Source organism: Sorex fumeus, unplaced genomic scaffold (assembly GCF_029834395.1).
Source record: "Sorex fumeus unplaced genomic scaffold, SorFum_2.1 ptg000265l, whole genome shotgun sequence".
Classification (NCBI taxonomy): Eukaryota; Metazoa; Chordata; class Mammalia; order Eulipotyphla; family Soricidae; genus Sorex; species Sorex fumeus.
In genome coordinates, this window is record NW_026606322.1 from 42,809,961 (window position 1) to 42,825,907 (window position 15,947).

Here is a 15,947-nt window from a genome sequence, read left to right on the forward strand (position 1 = left end):
GCGTCAAAGCAAGTGCCTTACCTCCTGTTTGCGATCTGCAGCCCCATGTCTTTTTAAGACTTTATAATGTTTCTCTTTTAGCACTAAATAATATTCCATTGTTTAGATGTCCCTTTAAAAGGACACTTAGTTGCTACTGAGTTTGGGCAATTATCAAGAAAGCTACTCAAGCATCCATGTGTAGGTTTCTGAGTACACATACATTTTTTTTAATTTATTTTTTTATTAGTGAAACACCATGAGGTACAGTTGTAGATTTACAAATTTTTGTGCTTGGATTTCGGTCATACCATGATCAAATACCCATCCCTCCACCAGTGCCCATTTTCTACCACCATGGATAATATCCCTCCCCCCACATCCCCCCCATCCCCCCCTGCCACTGTGGCAGGGCATTCCCTTTAGTTCTCTCTCTCCTTTTGGGTGTTGTGATCAGCAAAAGAGGCATTGAGTGGCAAACATGTTCAGTCCAGTCTACTTTCAACCTGCATCTCCCCTCCTGGGAGGATCCTCCAAACACCCTCCATTTGGTGCTCCCTTCTCTATCTGAACTGTCCTTTCCCCTAGAATACCCGGCTGGCCTCTAAGTTATGGAGTAATCCTCCTGGTGTTGATCTCAGCTATTCTTGGGTATTAATCTCATATTTTGTTATTTTATATACCCCAGATGAATGCAATCTTTCTATGTCTATCCCTCTCTTTCTGACTCATTTCGCTTAGCATGATACTTTCCATATTGTACCACTTGTATGTAAATTTCATGACTTCATCTTTTCTAAGAGCTACATAGTACTCCATTGTGTAGATGTACCAAAGTTTCTTTAACCAGTCATCTATTCTTGGGCACTCAGGTTTCTTCCAGTTTCTGGCTACTGTAAAGAGTGCTGCAATGAGCAAACAAGTGCAGATGTCACTTCGACTACACATTTTTGCCTCTCTGGGGTATATTCCCAGGAGTGGTATCGCTGGGTCAAATGGGAGCTCAATTTCTAATTTTTTGAGAATTGTCCATACTGTTTTCCAAAAGGGCTGAACCAGTCGGCATTCCCACCAACAGTGAAGGAGTGTCCCTTTCTCCACGCCAGCAACGGTTGCTTTTGTTCTTTTGAATGTGGGCCAGTCTCTGAGGTGTGAGAAGGTATCTCATTGTGGTTTTGATCTGCATCTCCCTGATGATTAATGATGTAGAGCATTTTCTCATGTGCTTTTTTGCCATTCAGATTTCTTCTTTGAGAAAGTTTCTTTTCATTTCATTGCCCCATTTTTTGATGGGGTTGGATGTTTTCTTCTTGTAGAGTTCAACCAGTATTTTGTATATCCTTGATATCAACCCCTTGTCAGATGTGTATTCGGCGAATATTCTTTCCCATTCTGTAGACTGTCTTTGTATTTTGGTCACTGTTTCTTTGGAGGTGCAGAAGCTTCTTAGTTTAAGATAGTCCCATTTATCTATCTCTGTTTTCACTTGCTCGGCCAGTGGCGTGGCATCTTTGAAAATACCATTAGCCTCAATGTCATGGAGGGTTTTGCCAACTTTGCCTTCAATGTACCTTATGGTTTCTGGTCTGATGTTGAGGTCTTTAATCCATTTTGATCTTACATTTGTACATGGTGTTAGGCAGATTTCTGAGCCCATTTTTTTGCATGTAGCCGTCCAGTGATGCCAGCACAATTTGTTAAAGAGGCTTTCCTTACTCCACTTCACATTTCTTGCACCTTTAACAAAGATTAGATGATCATATGATTGAGGGGAGATGTCAGTGTATTCAACTCTGTTCCATTGGTCTGCAGTTCTGCCTTTGTTCCAGTACCATGCTGTTTTGATTATTACCGCTTTGTAGTAGAGTTTGAAGTTAGGGAGGTTGATTCCTCCCTTTTCCTTTTTCTCAAGAATTGCTTTAGCTATTCGTGGGGGCTTATTGTTCCATATAAATTTCAGGAGTGTTTGCTCCATTTCTTTGAAGAATGTCATGGGTATCCTTATAGGGATTGCATTGAATTTATACAATGCTTTCGGTAGTATTGCCATTTTGACAATGTTAAGTCTCCCGACCCATGAGCAGGGGATATCTTTCCATTTCCTCATGTCCTCTTTTATTTCCTGAAGTAGCGTTTTGTAGTTTTCTTTGTACAGGTCCTTTACTTCCTTAGTTAAGCTGATTCCTAGGTACTTGATTTTCAGGGGCACAATTGTGAACAGGATTGATTTTTTCATGTAGCTTTCCTCTCTCTCACTGTTTGCGTATAGGAAAGCCATGGACTTTTGGGTATTGATTTTATAGCCTGCAACTTTACTATACAAGTCTATTGTTTCTAGGAGTTTTTTGGTGGAGGTTATTGGGTTCTCTAAGTAGAGTATCATATCATCTGCGAATAGTGAGAGCTTGATTTCTTCCTTTCCTACCTGAATGCCCTTAATATCTTTTTCTTGCCTAATTGCTATTGCAAGTACTTCCAGTACTATATTGAACAGCAGTGGAGAGAGTGAGCATCCTTGTCTCATCCCTGATCTTAGAGGGAAGGCTCTCAGTTTTTCCCCATTGAGGATGATGCTTGCTGTAGGCTTGTGGTAGATGGCTTTAACTATGTTGAGGAAAGTCCCCTCTATACCCATTTTGGCTAGGGTTTTCATCATAAAGGGGTGCTGGACCTTGTCAAATGCTTTCTCTGCATCTATTGATATGATCATATGCTTTTTATCTTTTCTTTTGTTGATATGGTGGATTATGTTGATTGATTTCCGAATGTTGAACCATCCTTGCATCCCTGGGATGAATCCTACTTGGTCATGGTGTATGATCTTTTTGATGAGTAGTTGGAGTCTATTTGCTAGTAGTTTGTTGAGAATCTTTGCTCTGTGTTCATCAGGGATATCGGCCTGTGCTTCTCTTTCTTTGTGTTATCTCTGTCTGTTTTTGGTATCAGTGTGATATTTGCTTCATAGAAACTGTTCGGAAGTGTATTTGATATTTCAATTTTGTGGAAAAGCTTAAAGAGGATTGGGAGTAAGTCTTCTTTAAAGATTTGGAAGAATTCACTAGTGAATCCATCCGGGCCAGGGCTTTTGTGCTTGGGGAGACTTTTTATTACCATTTCAACTTCCTTGATGGTGATAGGTCTGTTCAGGTATTCCAGGTCTTCTTGGTTCAGCCTTGGGAGTCTGTAGGAGTCTAGGAATTTATCCATTTCCTCAAGGTTTTGATGTTCCGTGGCATAAAGCTTCTCAAAGTATTCCCTGAGGATCCTTTGAATTTCTGTAGTTTCTGTTGTAATGACCCCCTTTTCATTTCTGATTCGGTTTATTAGGGTTTTCTCTCTCCCTTTCTTTGTGAGTTTTGCTAGGGGCTTATCGATCTTGTTAATTTTCTCGAAGAACCAGCTCTTGGTTTCATTGATCTTTCGGGTTGTTTTTTGGGTTTCCATCTCGTTAATCTCTGCTCTGAGTTTTATTATTTCCTTCCTCCTGTTAGGGTTGTGCTCCTTTTGTTGGTCCTTCTCCAAGTTCTTAAGCTGTGAGGTTAGTTTATTTATGTGGCCTCGCTCCTCCTTTCTGAGGAATGCTTGTAGAGCTATAAACTTTCCTCTTAAGACAGCTTTTGCTGTGTCCCATAAGTTTTGGTAACTCGTGTCCTCATTTTCATTCATTTCTAGGAATCTTTTGATTTCCTCCTTAATTTCCTGTCTAAACCACTCGTTGTTCAATAGCGCACTGTTTAATTTCCAGGTGTTTGATTTAGTTTTCTGTTTTTGTGTGTGATTTACTTCTAATTACAGCGCATTATGGTCTGAGAAGATTGTTGATATAATCTCTATCTTCTTAATTTTATGGAGGCATGTTTTGTGGCTCAGCATGTGGTCTATCTTGGAGAATGTTCCATGTACACTTGAGAAGAATGTGTATTCAGCTTTTTGTGGATGAAGGAGTACACATAAATTTTCAACTCCTTGGATCAATACTTAAGGAGCGTGGTTCCCAGATCATATTGTAAGAGTATGTTTAGTTTTATCAGAAGTCTCAAAAATTTCTTCTGAAATGGCCATATTTTTTGCCTTTCCACTAGAATGGAATGAGAGTTTCTGTTGTGGGCAGACTTCCTGCATTTGTTCTAGACCATGTTCTGGATTTTGAGCATCCTTATAGATGTGTTGTTTTCATATGCCTTTCACTAATGACATATAAAGTGCGACATCTTTTTATGCGTTTATTTTTTCTTTTCCTTTTTTAATTTTATGAACATTTTATATGCTTTTTTTTCTTTTTTAACTTTTGTTTTAGTCACCATGATTTATAATGCTAGGATAGTTTCATGAATATTACTTCTCCACCTTCTACTAGTTTCCATTTCCTTCCACAATTGTCTCACAATCCCCCCCTCTCATCTTAAACTCAGCTTATGTGTTTATTTTTCTATCTATCTATTCACTGGTGAACTATCTTTTGAAGTCTTTTGCTAATTTTTAAATAAAGTTATTTTCTGATTGTTGAGTTTTTAATTTCTTTGTATACTTAGAGTAGACTCTAATTTATAACTATAAATTAGGTATAATTTGCAAAGTTTTCTCCGCCCTCACCCCCCAGTCTGGGGCTTGTCTCCTCAATCTCTTGAGTAAGCTCATTTTTAATGCTGTAAAATCACGTATATTTTCTTGCACACTGGACTGACACATAGGCTCAGCATGTATTTGTTAACAAAGGAAAATATAAAGCACTGTATGTGGTATGCAGAAGGAAACCAACATGAACACAGCATCACATTTGCCTCTTAGTCATAAGGGCTCATAGTCTCTCAATTCTCAAACCTAAAATCGCATCCTTTGTAGTGCATCCTCTCCAAAATACCACAGAATCCATTCGCTTCTCTGTACTGCATTTCTTTGAGTGGTGAAGATCAAAGTAAACAGGCAGTAATCAGGGGCAGCTCTTAGACATCCCTGTGGTGCTGAGTGTGGCCAAAAAAAAATGAACAGAAAAAAAAAGAAGAAAGAAAGAAACATGTATGTCTCTTATATAACATACAGTGTACATCACCTGCTGTGGCAGACACTGATTTCATTCCTTCGCACTAGAATGCAAGAAAAATGTCTTCAGCAAACAGTGAGATTGGACTCAGCTCTCTTCTACTCAGTTCATGAGAAACTCAATTCAAATTGGGGGTGAAGGTGGTGAGGCCTTGCTGGAATTGCTCAGGAATAATCCTGATAATGTTGACACTTGGGGACCAGGGGTTGCCTCGTGCAAAGTCAGCACCAAATACTACACTGTAAGCTATTTGAAATTTTTTAAATAAAAATTTTAATTAATTTTATTGTTTGAAAAAAACTATGAAGCTTAATTATTCATAGCTGAGTTTCAAGCACACAATGCCCCAACACCAGTCCTGTTCCCAGTGTCAACTTCCCTCCACCCCTGTCCCCAGGTTCTCTCCCACCCCTGAGCCTGCCTCCTTGACTATTAAGTTTGGCTCTTAAATTTTAGTCTTTTTGGGACTGAAGCAATAGTACAGAGGGTAGGGTGTTTGCCCTGCATGCGGACAACCCCAGTTCAATTCCCAGAATCCCATATGGTCCCCCGAGCACCACCAGGAGTGATTCCTGAGTGCAGAGCCAGGAGTAACCCCTGATCATTGCCAGGTGTGACCAAAAAAATCAACAAAAAAAGAAATTAAAGTTCAAATGTAAATCTTAATCACTTCACTTAACTTCCCGTTAGTCATCGATTTGCTCGAGCAGGCGCCAGTAACGTCTCCATTTGTCCCTGTCGCGTGTTAGTGTAGCCCAATGGATCTGTTCGCTCTGGGAACATAAAGAGCCTCAAACCGATCATTCATGATCTTGATGAAGAAGATGATGAAGAAGATGACTGCCCTCCGACATCCTGATGGATCCATCACATCCTCCAGAACGGCAATGGAGAAGATTATCCATGACTTCTACTCAAATCTCTTCGATAGCCATGTCCACTTGCCGACATACCAAATTCCACAGGATGGATATGTCCTTCCCAACGTTCTCCCTTCTGAAATCTGACACACCATTTCGTCGGTAAAGAAACAAACAGCACCCGGCCCAGACAAGGTCAAACCTGAACACCTGAAGAACCTGCCATTAGTACTCATCAATACACTGGCTTGGCTCTTCACACGCTACCTGTCTGAATGCAAGTTTCCGTCCCAATGGAAAACCAGCAGGACCATACTACTGTTCAAGAAGGAAGACATCCATGACATTGGCAACTATCGCCCTATCTGCCTATTGTCTGTCATCTACAAGTTGTTCACTCGAGTCATCCTAAATAGGATTGGCAGAACACTAGATGAAGGACAACCATGCGAGCAAGCCGGGTTCCGCAAAGGATTCAGCACCATCGACCATATCCACACTATAACCAAGCTCATTGAGGTTTCTCGGGAGTTCAAGATGCCGCTCTGTTTAACGTTCATTGATTTAAAGAAGGCCTTTGATTCTGTTGAGACGGAAGCGGTCATTGAAGCCCTAGCCAATCAGGGCATTCAAGCCCAATACATCAAGATCCTCCATGAGCTGTATTGCAGATTCACTACCAGGATCTCACCATTCTACAAAATGTAAATCTACTTCTATTTAATTGAATTCACTTTTTGCTTATAAATAAATAAATAAACACAAATTATTTGGTCCCTACCCAGGAAAACAAGTCTCTAAGACAAGGAAAACCAAAGTGAGGTACCTTGTTTGAAGAGAGAAAGTGAAAATACATAAAACAATAATAGCAGAAATTTGATGGATATTTCCATATATCATGCCTGAATCCAGACTCCTCCACTTGATCTATCTGTGCTTCCCAGAGGCATTCTCATTCCACACTGCTCTGTAGCCAGGCCGTACCAGCTCCTGAGAGCCAAGTGCAACATTTTCAGGAATGTCAAGAGCCGGTTGTTAAACACAGTCACTATAAAAAACTCAATTAAGGCTGGAGAGAGGGCCCTGCATACAGTCCCTTGAGCACAGCCAGGGAAAATCCCTGAACAGAGAGCCAGGAGTAAGCCCTGAGCATAGCTAGGCATGGCCCAAATTCAATCCGTCACCCCCCAATTTGTATACATTTCACTCTGTACTCCCTGCTATCTCCCTAGGGAGCCCTCATAGCCTTGTCTGAACTCCTACAACTTTTGGCAACTTCTCGTTTTACTACAGTGATTCGACATTGTTCCTAATTGTTATTTTCACTAAATTATCCGCACAAACTATGAGCTTGTCAGTATACTATTTTTTCATTCAAAGTTGTCTCCCTTGTCCCTAATAAAGGACTTGATGCATGATTCAGTTGTTATTGAATAAATGAATTCAATTATTGTTGGTTAAACCAACCAACAAACAGATCTGGGAGGTGAAAAACCCAGTCCGTTCCTGAAGTCAGAGAGACAGAACAGTGGGAAGGTGCTTGTCTTGCACATGGCTGACCCAGGTTCAATTCTCAGCACACAATACAGTACCCCAAGACCACCAGGAGTGATCCTTGAACAGAGCCAGGAGTAAGCCCTGAGCATAGCCTGGGGTGGCCCAATCACAAAAACAACCCAACCAAAAAATCTAGTGCCTTTTGTGATCACATCTTGCCCCAGAAGTTTCCCAAATTAAGCTCCATGCCCTCCCAGCCTGAGTCCTTCCACGCTTTGATCAGTCATCACAGACGAGAGGACTGGCTTCCCTCCAAAAGGAAGGCTGCTTTCATTCTGCAGACCTTTAACTCTGGGGGAGGGCTACACACACAGATCAAATGCAAGGAGTAAAGACACCCAGAACCTCTAACAATTCCCTGAGGTAGAAAGCAAATTACAAGTCTCTCCATCCACATCACACCCTGGGCCTGAAATTAAAAGTCCATGTGGCTAGTCAGCAAGTCCGATGAGCATTCCGGAGAGAGCTGGGGTGTGGGAGCGAACACAGGAGCTCAATGCCTGGTTGGGCAGAATGGACCATGCAGGAAACAGCCTGGGAGTTTGGGAGTTGGGGGGGGGGGGGGGGGTTGCTCAGGTCTAGATACACCTGAAAAACATTTTCTTCTTGAGAAAGGAACTTGGTGAACATTTCAAAAAGCTTCTTTGGGGGGTGGGGGGGGCAAAGCGATAGTACAGCAGGTGGGGCATTTGCCTTGCACACAGTCCATGTGGGTTCAATCCCCAGCACCCCATATGGTCCCCCAAGCACTGTCAGGGGTAATTCCTGAGAACAGAGCCAGGAGTAACCCCTGAGCATCTCTGGGTGTGACCCAAAAAGCAAAACAAAAGTCTTCAATCATTGTATAACTAAAAACCAGGCACAAAAATTTCTAAGTTTACAACTGTACCTCATGGTGTTTCACTAATAAAAATTAAAAAAAATAAAAAGAAGAAGAAGGTTCTTCACACCGCCAGTCACCTCCATGCTCGGAACAAAGGAATTTCGGAAACATGCATTTGACTCAAGAAGATGCGGCCCCCAAACATGGAATTGCTTGATCTCGGTTCTCAGATGCCACAAACAGCTTTTGGAGAGTCATTTGCTCTGCCCTAGCCTTCTCAGAACAAGAACCCAATGTCCCTGAGGACACCAAATGACACCGCCACCCCACCGCCAAGCCGGCAGCGGCAGGGACGTGGGTTATTTGCAGAGACGCGGGCCGCCTCTGCTGTGAGTGGGCAGCGAACTCTCAGCGATGCGTCTGCTTGCCTGGAAACAGCGTTGCTAGGTACTTCTGAAGTGGTGAGACCAAGAGGTGTACATTATTTCCCCCACGCTTCTTATTTTACACAGTGACGGTTGTAGCCTGGAAACAAAAGCGAAGACGCTGAGTCTGAGGAATAATGGTCAGACAAGTGCCCTGGGGGGGGGGGGGGGGGCGGGCAGAAGGAGCAGCAGGAAAAGAAAAAAAGAAATGTGATTTGGTTTCACCATAATTACTTAAGCAGCCAGGGTGAGAACTAATTAGGAGTTCTGTGGCTCCAGAGAAACCCCGCCTTTTCCCCTCTCCAGAAAGGAACTAAGATATCAGCATTGCATCATCACAAACCTGTCCTGTTGGTGGCCTTCCTAATAGCAAGCAGCTGGCCCTGTGCGTGAAAGCCACCAAGGTTGCTCTAGACGCAGGTATCTGTCTTTCCAAGACAAATAAAATATTCCTGGCATTCCCCTGGCTCTTGAACACTCAGAGAGCTTGCCCATTATTATACCATTGAGGAAGTATTGTTTCAGAAATGTGGGAGTGATGAAATGAAGACAAGGTACAAGTGGGCGGTCCCAGATGGCTCCAATGGCCCTACCATTGTCCTGGATTTCAGAATTAGGCTCTTCATTGATATCCAGACACCCCCAGACTCTTCCCAGGTTCTTCTTGGGCTCTGGGCATCTTAAAGAGTCAAGTGTTTGTCTCCAAAAGTTGGTTGTTCACTTCTCAAAAGTGCTATATTAAAGTCATAAGCCATCAGGACATAGCTGGGATTCCATTTTGGTCAGTTGTCCAAATTACAAATCTAGAAGAAAACTCGGGTACAGCATTTGCCTTGCATGAGGCTGACCTGGCTTTAATTCCAGTATCCCATATGGTTCCCCCAAGCACCACCAGGAGTTACCCCTGATCATCACCAGGTATGACCCAAAAAGAAAAAAAAAAGGCACACCACACATGACTTATCTTCTGAACAATACAGATGAAGAGGAAAATGGGCAGAGGGCAGAGGGGGATTAGGACTCTCTGAAGCAAGTAACACCACAAAAAATCCTATAAAATTCCTTACTAAATTGGTGGGGCAAATTCTATGCGGGATAAGAGTCAAGAGAAGAGAGAAAACCATGAAGATGAAGCAACAGCTTGAACCATGGGCCAGAACAACAACACGAAATTTCTCAACCATTAAGTTACACAGCAGACAAACAGTAGATTTAACCCTAACAGAAGACCAAGGCATTGAGAAGAGGCTTGTTTTAGTGTCCAAAGAACACTAGCAAAAGCAGACAGCTGTGATCACTTCTGCAGCCAGGTAATGATGTTCTGGAAGGAGAACACAGACACCTTGAAAGTTTGAGGTATAGACCTTGGCTGGGATCATATTTGGCAGACACAAGACTCGTTTAATTTTGCAAGAAAAGTTAGCTTACCGTTATGGAATGAGGAGAAGAAATGAAAGTTCCAGTTTCATAAATAGTTCAAACTGAAATATAACTTTAAAGTGCATTTCTTTAGGGGACAGAGCAGGAGTATAGCAGGTAGAGTCCTTGCCATACACACATTTGACATAGTCCTCCTGTCCACAACAGTAGTAAGCCCTGAGCACCACCAGTTGTGACCTAATAATGATCATGATAATAATGAGAAAATTCTTAAGGCCTGGAGCACAGACTTCACATGTGGGAGGCCCATGTTTGATCCCTGATACTATATGCTCCCCTGACCGCTCTACTGGGGGTGACCACTGAGCACAAAGGAGCAGCACCTTAGCAATATCAGTTGTGTCCCCTGAACCAAACAAAACTTAATCAAATAAAGAAAATTCATTACTTAGACACTTCAATGGCTTACTCTCCCTATAACTCTATGGATCTCCTAGGTCCTGTCCTTCATATGTGGGATTTATCCAGAAGTATGGATAAAGAATAGTTAGAAATCAGAGTAAATTGAATCTGTACCTCCAGGAAAGTCCACCTTTGAAGAAGAAGAAAGACCATGGTGCTGATGTGTACTAAAGAAGCACACTTGCTTTATACACTGTACAGATTTAACCACACGCACTAGGAACTTGAATATAAAATGACACTTTCTCCAAAATGTGTCCAATAGAAACAAAAGGAATTACCTCATATTTGAGTCTTTATAAACCCTCTCCTGTGATTTAATGCAGCACAAACCTTTTCTTAGCAATAAAAAACTCACATATCCTTCGATCTGTTTCAGGCTCTCCTGTCAGAAGCTTATTCAGTGCTGCTGATTCAGTCCCAATCAGTCGACGTTTCAAATGCTTAGAGAAGTCAGCTGATAGAGTTGGCTTAAAGAAATTTAGGGGATGGAGCGGGAGTACAGCAGGTAGAGCACTTGTCGTGGCCACCACGCACGACATCATATGGTCTTCATAGCCAGCAGTAGAAAACAAATTATTTCACGATACCTTTTCAGCAGGTTTGATTGTTGGGGGAAAATTCCAAATAATAATGGTGCATCTTTTGTCAAAATAATGGATGTAATCAAAGTAGAGAGAGAGCTAAGTGGAAATCATCTGCCTCACAGGCACTGAGAGAGATAGGATGAGGGGTATATTGGGGTTCTTGGTGGTGGAAAATGTGGACTGGTGAAGGGATGGATGTTTGATCATTGTAGGACCAAGACTTAAACCTGAAAGCTTTGTAACTGTGTAACTGTTTTCATGGTGATTCAATAAATAAATTTTTAAAAAAAGAAATTAAAGAAACAAAAATAGTTTGTACTGATTTGTAATTATTCTTGGAGATATGATTTAAAATTATAACAGCTGATAACATTATAAAGAATCTTTTCAGACTAATTTCAAAAGAGGTGATTGTATTAGAAACACCAGGTGTTACAGACTGAATATTTGGGCCCTGTCCCATTCGTATGTTGACATTTTGACATCCAGTGTGACAATATAAGAATGCTCGACCTCTGAAAATAGATCCCGAGGTGGAATTCTCAGGAGGGAACAAACACTGGGTCTGCCAGAATCCGAGCTTGGTCTTCCCAGAACAATGAGATATAATCGCCAGTTGCTTAGACAACTGAGTCTATGGTATTTTCATTACAGCAGCCTGGGCAGACTAAGACAACCCACATATAAATGGAACTAAAGGTGAAGTAAAGATGGCTCACCATCATAAAAGAAAAACAACCATTTAAACATGGTCTTTTATTCAGTACATATAATTGTAAGGGTAGGAAGTTAGAAAGGAGCAAAAATGTGGTAAATGGGAAGAAGATTTATGAAAGATACTTGATAAAACATATTCAAGAATGTGGGGTCTCTTGGGGCTGGAGCTATAGTACAGTGGGCTGGGTGTTTGTCTTCCAGGAAGACCATTAGGGTTTTATCCCCGGTATCCCAGATGGTCCCTGAGCAACAACAGGAGTAATACTGAGTGCAGAGCCAGGAGTAACCTCTGAACATCACTGGGTGTGAGCCCAAACCAACCCCCCCCAAAGATTAATTTAAAAAAATTTGTGGGGGGCCCAAGCTAGTAGTAGAAAATCAAAGAAGCCACTGATCACATGCAAGTCTCCAGAAGCGGACAGTTTGGGAAGCAGGATTGAAAGAAGAGTGAATGCCAAGAAACAAAAGAGCTTCAAATTCCTTATTTACCCCCAACAAAAGCTGGCAGTCTATTTTTGGGAAAAGCAAAGTTTATAGAGCCTGGGCCAGTTGGGGGATCTGCAATGAGATCTAAACAGAAGGTTAAAATTAGGTAGATATTGACATGCAGAACACGAAACGTGTGTCCTGTGGCTGGAAGGACAATGGGGTGCTTTACGCACCTGCCTGGCAAGTGTGTGATCACAAACAAATGGGTCCCACATGTGTTGGCCGCATTCCAGGCCACTGCCCTATTTGAACCTGGCAGTCACTTGGTCTGTGATTCCCCCAAGTGTGACCCGGCGAGTGTGAGCGCACATGCAGGCGCACGCACACACACACACACACACACACACACACACACACACGCACGCACACACCCACACATACACACATACGCACACACTGGGAGAGAGGGCCATCCCTGGCTAGCATCACAGCTCAAACAAAGTGCTAGTGGCACTGTCAGGAATGTGACCTCAGGGACCCCAGCACACACAACCAGACCGCATGTGCCACAACTAAGAGTGCTTTAGCCAACAAGCATGTGCACAAGTGTGACTAAAGTGGTGCAGACCTCAGTGAGCACTGCAGTTACATGTGTGAGGACTGCCGCATGATGGGAGACCTCCAGCGAGCACCTCAGCCAGGCATGTGGACCATGTCCCGTCATCACAAAAAGAAATTTTAAAAAAACAAAACACAGCCCTTTCCCATTGCCTCTGTCACTCTCGGAATGCTAGCGATCACACCCAGCCTTCCAGGAAAAAGTTCACAGCATTTTCTCTTTCACTAGAGAAAAAAAATGTCCAAACTTCCATCCTCATTGCCAAATGCAATGGCCACTAGCCATGTGTAGTTGTTGACACTGAAACAGATCAAGTATATGAAGTGAAAATTAAAGTAACAGTTCCCTCGTTATACTTACCACATTTCAAGTTATCAGTAGCTACCTGAGACTAGAGGTTAGGGTATTGGACAGTGTCAATACAGAAAGTGTTCATCATATGTAGTTATCCTAAGATAGTACCGATGTAGACAGAGTTTCTTACCCTAAAATCATTTTTTCTCATCTCCATTCTCATGCTCTTGGTATGTTACCCTCTGAAAGATGTGCAAATACAGGGCTAGAGAGACTATAAGCAAGATAAACTGCTTACCTTGCAATCAGCCAAGCAAGATTTTGTCCTTCCTATCACATATGATGGGTCCCCAGAGCCCTGCCAGGGATAACTCCAAAGCACAGAGGAAGAAATAGTCCATAAGAACTGCTGGGTTTGTCTCCAACATTCCCAAATAAACAAAATAAAATATGTGCAAATACCAAGAGTAATCGGATATCTTAGATTCCTTTAATATAAGAGACTCTTAATATATAAAAGAGAGAACATGGGCTGGTGAGATAGTACAGAAGGGTGCTTGCCTTGCATGAGGCCAGGTGTTTTCAATTCCCAGCACCCCATGTGGTCCCCCAAGACCTGCTAGGAATGATCTCTGAGTGCAGATCCAGGAGTTAGCCCCGAGCACTGCCAAGTATGTCCCAAAATGAAAAACAGACAAAAAAGAGAAAAACAAACAAAAAAGAAAACCATAATGCCCATGGGCATAGGGGGAGAGAGAGAGAGAGAATAAAGACGAAGTCATGAAATTTACATACAAGTGGTACTACATGGAAATTATCATGCTAAGCAAAATGACTCACAAAGAGAGGGACAACAGAAAGATTGCATTCATCTGGGGAACATAAAGTAACAAAATTGGAGACACCCAAGAATAGCCAAGATAAGTACCAGGAGGTTTACTCCATGACTTGGAGGCCACGCACACTAGGGGAAAAGGCAGCTCAGATAGAAAAGGAAGCACCGAAGCACCAACTACAGGGTGTTGGGAGGATCCACCCAGGATGGGAGAAGCATGCTGAAAGTAGACTATAGACCAAACATGATTGCCACTCAATGCCTCTTTTGCAAACCACAGCACCCACAAGGAGAGAGAGAACAAAAGGGAATACGCTGCCACAGAGACAGGGTGGGATGGGGGGATGGGGGTGGGAGGGATACTGGGATCGGTGGTGGTGGAGAATGGGCACTGGTGAAGGGATGGGTACTCGATCACTGTATAACTGAAACCCAAGCACAAAAATTTGTAAGTCTACAACTGTACCTCATGGTATTTCACTAATAAAAATAAATAAATAAATAAATAATTTTTAAAAAGTGCCTGCCATAAAGGTGTGGGGAGGGGGAAAGGAAACCAAGGAAAACAGGGACATTGGTGGTGGGAAATGTACACCAGTGAAGCGATGGGTGTTGGAACATTGTATGACTGAAACCAATCATGGACAATTTGTAACTTTCAAAGGAACCCTGTGATTCAGTTTTTTTAAAAAAAATTGTTTTCTTAAAAAGAAAGAGAACGAAACTATTGTTTAAGGAAAGTTAAAGAACCGGAGATGATACAAAAAAAAAGAAACATCTTACCAATATCTTTATGGAACTAAGAAAAATTAAATTGTATCCATAAAAAAGAATGGTCAGTTATTAAAAAATTCAATTAATAAACCTACAGGAAGTTATAAGTTTCAAAACTGTAGTGGCATAAATGGAAAAACTCAGTTGAAACGTTTGAAAATAAATTGGAGGATTCACTCAGCAAACAAAGCAAATGGGGGTGGGGGGAAGTGGGATCAGAAAATGAAAGGGCAAGTTCACAAGTTCAACATTCACTTAAAAGGAGTTTTCAGGAAACAGGACAGCAGCGACCATGAAGGGAAAAAATCATTTAAAAACACTCGAGTGAATTTCCCAGAACAGAATGACCTAAGTATTCAGAACAAAAGAGCGTCCTGAGGAGCCAAGCAAAAACTGAGGCAAAACCACAGCAGAGTCATGTCATTGTGAACAATTACAACACGGGGACAAAGTCAGTATTCCGGTGGGGGCGTGTTGAGGACCGGGCTGCGGAGAGAAGTGATAACCCCTCCCCCCCCAAAAAAAAACTGAAATATTCCATTTTATTTTGTACAGGAGCCACACCCAGTGGCACTACTTACTACCAGTAATGATTGGACTTTGGCAGGGAATGGGGGTGAGGGGGGGTGGGGGGATTATGGTGCCAGGCATAGAACTCAGCGTCTCTTATATGCTAGGCATGTGTTCTACTACTTGTATTATCCCTCTGGACCTGATCTCAATGGTTTTAGATAATTCAATAGCCTGCTGGCAGTCGGTAAAAGAACAGCAAAGGGCAATGTTGCAGGGAAGATACTTTCAATATAGATGACTGTGATCAGTCAACCCATCAATTAAAAATGAAGGGAAAATAAGGATTTTCCAGAGTACCAATATTTTTACATCATCTGCATCCTTTCCCAGGTAGTCAGAGAAAGGCTTCAGCAAAGTCTATGGATAAACCAATGCAAAGGAAGGTATGCTGGAGATAGCAATCCTGCCAAGGATGGAGGCACAGGAAATTGCAGAAAGCTTGGTGGAGAGCCTCCATCATACACCATCACTAATGCTATGCATCACAATGGGGCGGGGCTATAAGGATCTTCTTTCCAGATGAGAAAATGTTAGTATGCTTCAGAAGGGAATGTTCCATGGATTAGCAAGCCAGAATACACCTTGGTCTAAA